The sequence below is a fragment of the Cloeon dipterum genome, chromosome 3 (genome assembly GCF_949628265.1).
Source record: "Cloeon dipterum chromosome 3, ieCloDipt1.1, whole genome shotgun sequence".
In the NCBI taxonomy this organism is placed as follows: Eukaryota; Metazoa; Arthropoda; class Insecta; order Ephemeroptera; family Baetidae; genus Cloeon; species Cloeon dipterum.
Window position 1 is genome coordinate 2,719,184 of NC_088788.1, and position 10,946 is coordinate 2,730,129.

Consider the following 10,946-nt stretch of genomic DNA (forward strand, 5'->3'; position numbering starts at 1 on the left):
CTTTTGCAGAAAGAGGATCGATAAATTAAATATAGTGGATGTCGTATATAGGATTTTGGCCCGTCGCAAAAATTTCTAATGGCTCAAAACTCCAAATGGATTGCAATCATTGAAAACGAGAGGGGACAAATTTAATAAATTTCTTGTCAAAAAGGCGCGTTTTCTACGCAAAAAAAGTGTAGTGAGTTATTTTCATCCTTCTGCGTGCAAAAAATCGAATCAGGGTAAGTAATTAATTTAGTTTTCTGATTTTTAGAAAAATTTAACGGTCATCACTTCATTCCAAGCCCTCTTGTCACAGTCTAATTTTGAGGTAAATTTCCCTGCCGCTGAAATAAATCATGATTTGCAATATAGGGAGATAGTGACAACCGCTTTCTTGGAAATTTAATCTTCACTCGGGGCAAATTTTAACTTGTTCTCCATTCTTAAGGAAAGTAAAAATAGGTTTCAGGATTTCGCAGTTCTCTGCCATCTGGAAATTGAGCTCCACTTCTTTTATATTAGATTTCTCTCCCAAGCAATAACACAGTTGGAAAGATTGTAATGAAAAGAAACGAAGTCAAACACAATTATATTTAAAAATAAATAAGTCGGCTTTTTGCTGCTGATAATTTGAATAACCGGATTATGCCGTCCTGATGCCGTCATTATTTTTGTATTTTTCATTTCGAGCTTTGACCTGTTCTGCGCTTTTTGATTTTGCTCTAGTTATTTGCATACCAACAGTGCGCCTAACTCGATTGCAACACACACGCTGGCGCGCAAATTGGATATAGGGCGAAAGTGTGAGAGTGAGCTTTACACCTTTGCCGCTCAAGCCACCCTCTCACTACTGGCCGGGTGTGTGAGTGTGTGTGTGTACATGCTCGGCCGCAGAAAAACTGGTCGGTCAGAAAATCGTAATGCCCGGCGGCGGCCGGCTCCGACGCGCCAAGGGCGTAATCTGGTTATGGGCCTTTCGCACATCTCTCGCCGGCATCATTCATTTGGGGATATACATATCCGCGCGTCATCAATCATATTCACAGTTTTGTTGACTTTCTTTCTGGCCGTGCACTCAAAAAGGCAAACAGCCGCTTTTCCTCACTCGCTCGCTCGCGTCGGCAGCCATTTTTAATATTATTATTACTTTTCTACATATTGAATGGGCCGCCGCCGATATGAGATTTCGCCCGGCAGCCGCCGTGCGTCTCGCGCATATTAAGACGGATCATCTTACAAATGGCTCTAATTTATTATTGCTGCTTGTACGGCTGCATGTGCTGCTGCCTGCGTGGAAATATCAATCACAAAATCGCGGCAGCAAAGGGACTGAATTTCGCTGTTCATTCACTCGAGATCAGACTGCTCGCCGCGCAAAGAGCTCGCGTGGAAATTGATTTGCTCAAAAGTCGCCAGGAAAAAGAAGTGCAATCGATACTACTCTCTCAGTCAGTCACTCGCTCGAGGAATAAATTTCCACCCGAAAAAATGAAAAAAAGCTCCTCTCATCCAAAAACACTCACCCTCCCATTCAAAAACATAAACCACCCCTGGCAGGACGAGCGAAAGTAGACGCTCCTGCTCATTCCTGTGCGCCGCGCGTGGGGGTGCCGATTTCTTTCTTTTATCCTTGTTTGGGGATGTGAAAAATAGTTCAAATCCTTTGGATCAAATTCTCTTAAATGATGTCTGAAAATGCACGCCGAAAAACTGCAACCAAATTCACAACAAACCAAAATTTTTAAGGGTATGTCCGCCTCGCCTCTAATTTTTTAAATCGTCCTGTGATTGCAATTAAATTTTAATACAAAAATATCAAGAAAAACTCTGATCAGGCAGTATTCAATAAAGAAAGAGAGAGAGAGAGAGAACAAGAAATTATTAGGAATTGCTTTGCTGAGTCATAGCAAACTTGATCTCACAGCAGATCTAAAAGTTTTTTCACGTCCCCGACGCTGCTCTCTGCTCACTCTTTAAAAAAGTTGGCATGTTCAGCAGTCTCAAATTGTGCACATGCACACTTGGCTTGCTCCGCCGCCGCCGCGGTGCTGCTGCTGCTGCTGCTGCTGCGGGGGTTATTCACATAAAAAATAAAAGAAAAGCGCGTGTATGTGTGTGTGTGAGTGTGTGCGAGGGTGCCGAAAAGGGGGCTGCGCGCTAATGAAAGCCGCCTTGGAGGCATTCGTCCGTCCGCTCGTCCGTCCCGCAGAATCGCGGAATCATTTCTTCTGCTGCTCCGCATTTCCATTAGAATAGGCGCCGTTTTCGAGTTGCTTCGCTCTCGTCGCCCCGTGGAATGTGTATAGATGAATGCCGCAACGCGTGATTAGAATCCGATTAAAGCAGATAGGAGTAGCTGAATTTCAAATTTTAATGACGTCATAGCGGATTTGCTAATTGCTTTTGTTGCTGCCAATGAAATATGGCGACGACCGTGGGAGCAAATGGCTCGACGGGCAACAATCCAATTTAATGTTCAAATAAATTATCTTATGATTATTTTATTTTTATTTTTTAGAGCTTGAATCTCCTGGAATATGTTCAATGGCTAGAAATTAATATCAATTGGGTCGAGCTGGTGCTGTCGGTGGCATGGAGAAGAGGAGATGAGTGGAATGCGTGCGTGCTTTTGATCCGAGCGTGCATTCGCATTTTCCAATCAAGAAGGGGCTGCTGTGCCATTGATGTCTTGGGGGTTTTAAAATGCATTCGAGTTTGCACAAAAGGCCTTTGAGATGCGCAAGGAGGGCACTCTGCGCTAATGCTTTTTTCCGCCGGTCGCCGGCAATTCCCGAATTTCCACTCACGTGTGCGGACGTCACGAACTGTAATTACTAATTAATTAGCTTCCCGGGAAAGCGGCCGCAGCGCAGAATTAGCGGCGCAGAACGAAAGTAATCAAGGCGACTATGCTGCTGCTGGTGGTTGCTGATTGCGCAGGCCAATTTTCCATCTGGCTAATTAAATATTTCATGAGGCACAAAAGAAAAGAGCAGCAGCGTGTGTGATTAAAAAGAGGCCAGGCTGCGGCTGCATGTATAAATGACAGCGGAGAAAGAAAAGGCTGGTGGAATTGTGCGTGACTCGCCACATCAATGAGAAAGAGAAAGAGCCACCCCCGGCCACCCTCCGTCTTCATTGGCTGGCCAACCCTAAAAGCGAGCAAGCGAGCGAGAGAAGAAGCAGAAAAATAATTATTCATTAATTAATGCGCTCCTTTCTAGCACGAGCGGCTAGAAAGCAACTCCCAACACGAACAATAAAAATTATTTCCTCCCCGGGCCGAAAAGCAGAGGGAAGCCCTAAAAAGGGCTGAAAGAAATACGAAAAGAAAATAAAACTGTTCCAAAAATTGTAATGACGCCAAGAAACAAATGAAACGTTTAAAATTCGGGACAGCAAATTTTTGAGCGAAATACAAACCCTTAAAAATTTCCTCTGTGGCTTGAGTGGATTTAAAACTGTCATCGGTGAAATTTTCGGGACTTTTGTGGCCCTCTTGAGAGTGCGCTGGCTGAGTGAGCGAAGAAAGCGTGGCGCATGCACCCTCGATATTTTTTATTACCTTTTCTTCTTCTCGGCAGCCGCATGTGCGTAATAAAAAATTCATCCCCCATGTATGATGAATAAAGGAAAAGCGTGTGAGGCTGAAAAAGAATTTCCTTGATGACTACTGAGAATGAGAGTTTTATTATTAGAGCCGCGCGTATATATAAGAAAGAAGACGACCAAGCAAATTAGCGCTCCCCAAATTGCAAAATCAATCTAGCACGTGCGCGCACCCTTATATTGTTATTGTCGGTGGTGGTGCCGGGTGAAAACTGGGGATGGTAATTAATTAATGTCTTGGAAAGAAGGTGGCTCGCTTGAATAATTAATCTCTTGGCGCTGCCTCGCACGCCGGAGTCAATAAAACGGATTAAAAATTCCGTTTTTATAATAACGAGTGCACATTGCAGGGCGTCGACACTCGGCGAAATCATTTGGCTTCTTTTACCGCAAGTGAAAAGTCGGAACAATAAAAGAAAATCAATACCTTTGGAATGGTTTATTAACCACCAAGGTTGATCCTAATTTGAATATTTATCAATTCCGAGTAGCAGCAGAGAATAAAAATAAATGTTTGCAATTAATCAGGGAATGGAAAGGTAAATAAGTTGATTAGAAACTTTTGCACGGAACATTCAGGGTGGCCACACACAAACTGGTCAACGAGAAGAAAATCATTAATTTTGAAAATGTGAAAGACCGTGAGAAAAGGTCACAATTTATCAAGGAACATTTATTTTCTTAAGAAAAAGATCTTTTATTTTAGGACACAGGGTATTGTTAACACGGAAATAAAGAAACTGTTCATTTCAAAGAACCGAATCTGACACGCACATCTGGTTGTTTGTTAAAAATTAACAACGCCTCATTTTGAAATCTGTTTCTTTTTAAAAATTAATTGTTTTGTGCTTTTGTTCACGATGTTTGGCATTTTGAAACTTTGATGACTTATGGTTGCGTCGAATTTCCACAAGGGGTCGGCGTGCGGGCAAACGCGAAAGACTAATTAATCGCCAAGCGCTGCTCATCCCGCGACCGAAATTCCGCAGACGGCTCGCGTGATTTGGCTAATTAATCACGCGGTGAATTAATCAGCCTAATGCTGATAAATCTCGATTTTGTGTGCACAAGAGAGAGAGAGTGGGTTTCGTCGCAAAAGATGACAAACGATTGGGCATTATATTCGGCACAGTGCGCCTCGCTCGCGCGCGTATTGTTTGTCTTCCTTCTCTCTCTCTCTGGCTCTCATTCAGCTCGATTCGGTCGGCGTCTGTCTCCCCACCTTGCTCGGTTTACAGCACAAACAGCTCTCTGCCATTGTTATGGCCCGCGGCTTAATTGTCTTACATTGTTACAATTCAGGCTTAGCAAAGAGATTAACACTCGCCACATAAAGCATCTGTGACTCTTTCTCCTTCGCCCATGCAGCAGCAAGCAGCCAGCATTCAGCTAAATTAAGACAAAGACAAGTTAATGCCAAGAAGCTCCTTCTGCTGCTATGCACTTTTGAGAAATGAGATGCCCTCCGGCTACTGTATTAATCTGACTGCGCTCGCAAAATGGATGTGTGGCGGGAAACAAACGCGAGCGCCGCTAAATTAACCAGAGGGTTGCCAACGCCTCCGGCCGCACCACTAAGGAAATTTGCCTTTAAAATTGCTTTTGCAAACGGTCGTAAAAATGAATTCGCTTCTTCTGGAGAGAGAGAGAGAGAGGGAAAAATGGCGCCGCTTATTGTCAGAGCCAATAAAAACTAATGTTTTGGATGAAAAGACTATCATTTTTACCATTCTTCGTGTTCATTCAATCGCTGTATGTACAAGTTAAAAAATCTCAGAGGACATGAACATTTAAATGAGTTTTCAACCGACTAAAATGGCGGGCAGGATCGTGACTTAGGGCTGCCAGATGATATTCATCAAAAACGGGGGCGTGCCAGGTGGTTGGTAAGCGGGAAATTCAAAACACGAGACTCATAACTATAGATATGGGGTGTAGAAGGGGTAGTTACTCCAAAATTGAATAAACCCTGGAGATTTCAGCCCTACAGTCTCTGGTCCAGATAGTCAAATTCCCGGAGGTCTTCAGGCAAAACCCAGAGGTTGGCAACCCTTTCGTGACGTCATCAATGTCTATTCATTCTTTACTAACAGCTGTTTAGCCCGGTAATTGGCGAATCGACCGTTAGATGGCACATCAGGTTAATGGAAATGTAACAAAATACGCGGGAATGAAATTATTTGGTCGGCACGCCTTTTTTTCGACGCTTCTGATTGGCCGCTGGACTGTCTCCTGATTGGTTTCCATTATTTCGACGCCATATTCACTTCTGACCGGCGGGAAACCAACACAGATCGCAATTTGGCCCCTGGTGATCTATATGATACATAGTTTATTGATTGGATTGTCCTTTGTGAACTATTTGAATAATCAGGGTAACATCATACAAATTATGACGTCACAACGGCCAGACACTGACTTTCTGCTTATTTTGAAGAGCGTATAAAGTATAAAACCTTTTTCCAACGCCCATGTCCTTTACAAAAATGGTTCAGGCCATAGAGAAAAGTGCATGTTTCCTCTTTGAAAGGGCAGTAAAAAAATTCTAGCCGTCTATGTGCTTTCGCACTCACCTCTCCGCCCTTTTTCCGCATACTCAGCCCTAGCTGCCGGAAAGTGTTTGCCAGCCCTTACATACATACATGAAAAGCATGCGAGTGTGTGTGTGTGTGTTGCGGGTTGCGGCGTCGGCGGCGGCGATCACGAAGGGGTCAAGATCAGTGGGTCATCGGCTGCGATCAGCTGACGGACGGGGGTGGAAACAACTCGCTCGCATGCACGCGTACGTACTCGCCACCGCCACGAGGGTGGGTGGAAGGGGGTGGCGGTCGGGCTGGTCACCGCCGGGGGTAGCCAAGCACCCACCATTCATGCCGGCGGCAGCGGCAGCAGCGACTATAAAATTTTATTGCCGCAGAAATGACGTACTTACCAAAGCAGCAGCAGCACCAGCAGCGAGCAAACTTTGTGCGCACAAACTTTTCCGTGTGTGTGTGTTGGTTGCGGGAAAACAATAAGAGCAAAAGGGTTAATTGCGCCGACGGTTTTGAAATAAATAAGTGGGGGTTTGGGATTTCATGCGTCAATTGAACGAATTGGAACAGGCTTTCCAGCTTGTTCAAATGCGAAAAATTCGAATCATTTAAATAATTATTTATCTCAACCTGTGAAATTATTATAAACAGTTCGTGCCGCGTGGAGTAGAACTCGATGTATGTATTAAAACTAATTGCGTATCAAACTTTCCTTTGTTTCGGTTTCGAATATAATGGTTGGCGAATTCACCTGCTGTCTAGCTTCTCATTTGCCTGCAGGGTGCGTGCTCGCGGAGTGTATGTGCAGTGGTAATGAGCTAGCCAGGGGTGAGTGCGCCGGGGGTGAGTGACTCACCCCCTCTGGCAGGCCTTAATGTACACATGTAAACTCGGCTGCCGTTTTTTTTCTCTCTCTCGTTCGCTGCTCGGCACAAAGTGTGCCGCTTGCGCCGCTTGCGCCGCCGCCGCGCTGCTTTTTTATTTCGACTCATCACGGCGGCAGTTTTGTAGCGCAGAACGAGACACTGCGCTGAAATTCGTGAATAATTAATCGGCGTGGAGACCACTCAAGCGCCACTTTTAAAGCGGATGCATGAATTCTAAAGACGTACAAAGTAGTGATGTTCGCAACTTCACTTTTTTTAATGAGAGCGAGAGCAGCAAAGCTTTTGCAAAGCTCCTCTAAACAGCTGGGATAATGTTTGTTTTTCTTGTTCCAGGAGGTGAGTTTCTGAATGCCTCTCACGGGCCACGGGAACAGGTTGGATTTACGATTTCATTTTTCGTGTCAGATTTTTTTAGAGACAAATTTGAAATGGAAAATGGATTTTCGCCTTTTTCTAAATATTCAAGAGATTTAAAAATTTATATAATTTTTTAAATTCTAGATTTAGAAGTAAAATTAGATTAGTGTTAACTCAATATTTTATATCTATTTACTCCTCAGGGTCTTTGCTCTGAAATAAAATTTTAATTGTACGTGCAACATTTTTTAAAATTAATATTGAAAATATATAAACAAATACTAGTTCTATTTGAAGAAGATAAATAAATAAAAATCGTGGGGCTATTTGCACCTGCTTTTACTTTTGCATGACGTGCAGAGCGAAAAGCGAGTGCATCAGCAAAAAGGTGACAACAGAAGGCACGAACGCGGCAAACATGAAAGGGCGAACAACGAGGGTGCTCTTAGGGTAGGTAGGGCAAAAGATGGGTTTTCAGATGGCATAATATCTGACACACAGGCGTTGCGTGCGTCAACCCCTTTATACATATTTCTTCTCGAAGCGCGCGGTGCACTACTACTCGAAAGGGCGGCGCAATGCAAGAAAGAGCAGTCGCGTCGCTTGATCCAATTCGGAATTAGCGATTTTTTTTTCGCCGCGGTGGCGGCGGCAGCGGCGGCGGCGCTTGAGAGAGATAAAAAAGTCCCCTTGGCGTAATATGACTAACAAATCGATATTATTATCTCTACTACAACGAACGAGCGAACGAACGAACGAACGAACCACCTACCCCTCTTATGTGTGCACCGAGCGACCGAGCTGCCAGCCACCCTCCTCTCCGCCGCCTTTTTATACATATGAAAAAAGCTTAAGCGCGACATCACATGGTGAAAAATAAAAACTTTGACAGGGATTTCGAGTAAAACTCTCTCTTTCTCTCTGCGCGTACATACATGCATGCTAAAGAAGCTGCAGACTACAGCCGGGGGTGGCTGAGAGGGTGGCCTGACACCGTCGAGCGAGCAGCCCCTGTCTTTTATGCAGCCCTTTGCGAAATAAGAATACGAGAAAGAAAGAAAGGAAGCTCGCTCTCGCTCTCTCTCGCTGCCATTGATAGGTGATGTGCCCCAGTGAAATATGTGTGCAGATCCTTCTTCGCCTCTCCGCTTTTTGCTGCCCTGCCTGCAATCTCGCGGGAATTGAAATTTTCCAGATTTGACGCGCGTTCCGCTCTGCGCTAGAAGAAATAAAATCAGGCAAAGGACATCTTTGACTGTTGGAACGGAAGTTATGGCCTCGTGCGATTACAATGCCCATAAAAAGAGTACTATGTTTCCCCACGATTAAAATCAAATGGATATTTCACCCTTATAAATATGATTATACTTTACCGAAACTAAAAATTGTCTGAAGGCTGATAAATTCATCTTAATTTTCAAATGACTTGGTTGTCAGCCCAGAAAATTTAAAAAAAACGTTATTAAATTAGATTTTTGCTCAGAAGTTCAACTCCGTTGAATCGAATCGATATTTATAAACTCGTTTCACCAAAAAATATCCCGCCTAAATTTAAATCAATATTAACTGCTTTTTCAAAGGACTGAAATTTAAAACCAGAATGATTTCCAACCCTCTTTGTTGAAGCAGGTGTGCTCAACATCTCTTCATCAGTATGCAGGTCGGCCGCTCACCGCGAAAGCCACTTTTTTAATTGCGCTCCGACGTTAATTAATAATTAAATTTAGGCAATCTGAATATTAATGAGAGCGCAGCTCTTGCTGGTAGCTGGTTTTTTACACGCCGTGCACGCCTGCGAGCGCACTCCTCTGCGATCCGCGGCGCCCGGGGGGGAGGGGGAGGAGGGATGGATGCTGGAGTAAAAAAGTGTCGCGCGCGGGGTGCGGCGGCGGCAGCTAAAAAAAAATCGCATCTCGCCACCCTTATGGCTGCCGCGTCACCCCCGTGTGTGTGTATGTGTGTATATCTTCCCCCGGCCGCCCTCCTTCATCCATATTGATCAATATTGAACAGTTTTTCTTTTCTCCGTCCTCGCTTCGCTCGCCGAGCCTCGCGCGGGCTCACACAAACTGCGCTTTACGTACACAAATCCGCCATGATTATTTTCTTTCATGCTTTTAATTCTTGGCGTTCGGCTCGCGTGTTACGCTTTATATTGTTTATAGCATCTCGGCATAGGGTGGGGGGCAATAATTAATAATTGCTCGTGCATGCAACGCTTTATGCAATATGAGAAAGCGGCGGAAAAATGCACAAAGTTCACTCGATTCCCATGATGTGGATGAAATTGTTATTACCGGTGCCGTGGTGCCATGCCACTAATCAATCCACTTGCTCACAGAGCAAACGGAGGCAGCAGATTATCTCGTGCCGATGCTGAAGCTCACTGCTGCATCGTGCAACAACCAGCTGCATGGGGGAGTGAGTACACACATACAAATCGCGAGGACAAACCCGTGTGATTTATACAGACTTTGATCTCTTATTGCTATCTGATTCAATCAAGGCGAAAGAGTCTTATTTTTCCCTCTACCCGTAATTTGTTTAAAAATGTCTTCATTGTTTTAAACGTCAAGTCATTGTTTTTAATGAATTACTGCTGACATCAGGATTTAAACCATGAAATGAAATTTCAATCTAAAGAGGATCTTTACTGCAAAATACTGTAATCTCTAAAATTTGTGTAAGAGGCGAAATTTTCATAAATTTTTGAGAAAATCTCAACAGTAGGAAAAGTTAACTCACTCAAATTCACTCACTATAAGCTGTGGCTCGTGCGGCAGGAAGAAAAATGGTTTTAAAACGGATTAAGGGTTGCAAAAAACCCACATTTTAAAAATAAAATGCAGTGCAGCGGTAAAAAAACGTTTTTTGTACCAGTTTCTTGCATTTTTCCTTATTTTTCAATGTTTTTCTAATTATTAGCAAAAAACCTTGACTTGAAAAATTGTCAGAGATAAATTTTTGGAGAATTTGAGGCAGCAAAATGGCAATTTAAAAGAAAATATCTGCACAGTGAAGGAAATTTGGAGCACTCCGACCGGAATTTGAGATTTTCTCAGGAGAAAAAGAAATAAATTCATTTCTTGAACAAGAAATTGGTAAAAATTGAATGGTAAAAACCAGGGATGGAAAGCAAATGCAACCCTGAAAGGGCTTGAATATGCTTGAGTAAAGGGGAAAATTTAAATACCTTTTAGCCCTTTTGCAGATTTCTATTTCGTAATAAGTTTTTTCCCCAATGGAAATTATAAAATCATTCTTATAACCCTATTTTTTCATCTCCTTTTAATTTAAACCCATATTTTTCACTCTTTCCTTTTTCCGTGTAATTACACACACAATATGATATTTATTCTTGAAGTGTTTTTCATCATCACGTGATGAATTTTTCCTTGCCGGATTCATCGTGGTCACGTCGCATCCATTTCTTTTATTGATCGTGTCGGCCGATGCGCAATTAATTCATCAGCTCGGCGGTTATTTAGGTGCGGAGAGGCATTCCTCGGCACACCCACCCTCGCTGCTGCTGCATGGCGCGGGAGAAAGTGTTTGCTGGTATTTATAAATAATA